The sequence below is a fragment of the Octopus bimaculoides genome, chromosome 2 (assembly GCF_001194135.2).
Source record: "Octopus bimaculoides isolate UCB-OBI-ISO-001 chromosome 2, ASM119413v2, whole genome shotgun sequence".
NCBI lineage: Eukaryota > Metazoa > Mollusca > Cephalopoda > Octopoda > Octopodidae > Octopus > Octopus bimaculoides.
Window position 1 is genome coordinate 396,003 of NC_068982.1, and position 767 is coordinate 396,769.

At 32.1% G+C, this 767-nt stretch overlaps 1 protein-coding gene across 4 annotated transcripts in view; it reads right to left on the reverse strand.

The window, feature by feature from the left end:
* The window catches only part of LOC106870746 (chitinase-3-like protein 1), a 34,898-nt gene that overhangs the window by 11,801 nt on the left and 22,330 nt on the right, over window positions 1-767 (reverse strand). The gene's annotated exons all lie outside the window — the stretch shown is intronic.

The following is a 767-nucleotide window of genomic DNA, read 5'->3' on the forward strand; positions in this document are numbered from 1 at the left end:
CCTTCCTTCCCCCTCCCCAAAAGAAAAGCTCTACATTGTATTTGTCCCATCTTCGTTGAGCCCTGTGTGGCTAATAAAAGAAATGTATCTATCTATCTATCAATCTATCTATCTATCTATCTATCTATCTATCTATCTATCTATCTATCTATCTATCTATCTATCTATCTATTTATCTATCTATCTATCTATCAATCTATCTATCTATCTATCTATCTATCTATATATATATATATATATATAATGGTTAGGATTTGTTGTTATTGCAGCATGTTGGAAATATTGTTCTCTTTCGAGTGGAAGATGGAATATTTTGACATTACAAAGTATTAGTGGCACAAGTTGATTAAAATAGCATTGACCAGAAACCAAAACCAATTCTTGAAGTCAGTTTCCTACATATTTGTCATTTAACTAACTGTATTTACTCAAATATAAGAGGTTGAGTAAAAAGTAAGCAACGTTTTGAACCATGAAGAATTTGTAGCGGATTTTTGCAGAGTTTTGAATTTTTTAAAACACTTTTTTTGCAATTGTCTGATGATACAGACACAGTCTTGCCCAAATGCATCAATTAACATTGATATTTTTTGTTGTTACAATCATCTGAAATGAAACTGTCAAAGTGCGATATTCGAGTAATTTTGCTATTCAACTTCGAAAAAGGACGTAAAGCAGCTGAAATTGCTCGCAATATCAAGGAAACGTTTGGTGAGGAAATGACCAGCTCGAAATGGTCAGCTCGAAAATGGTTCAAATGATTTTGG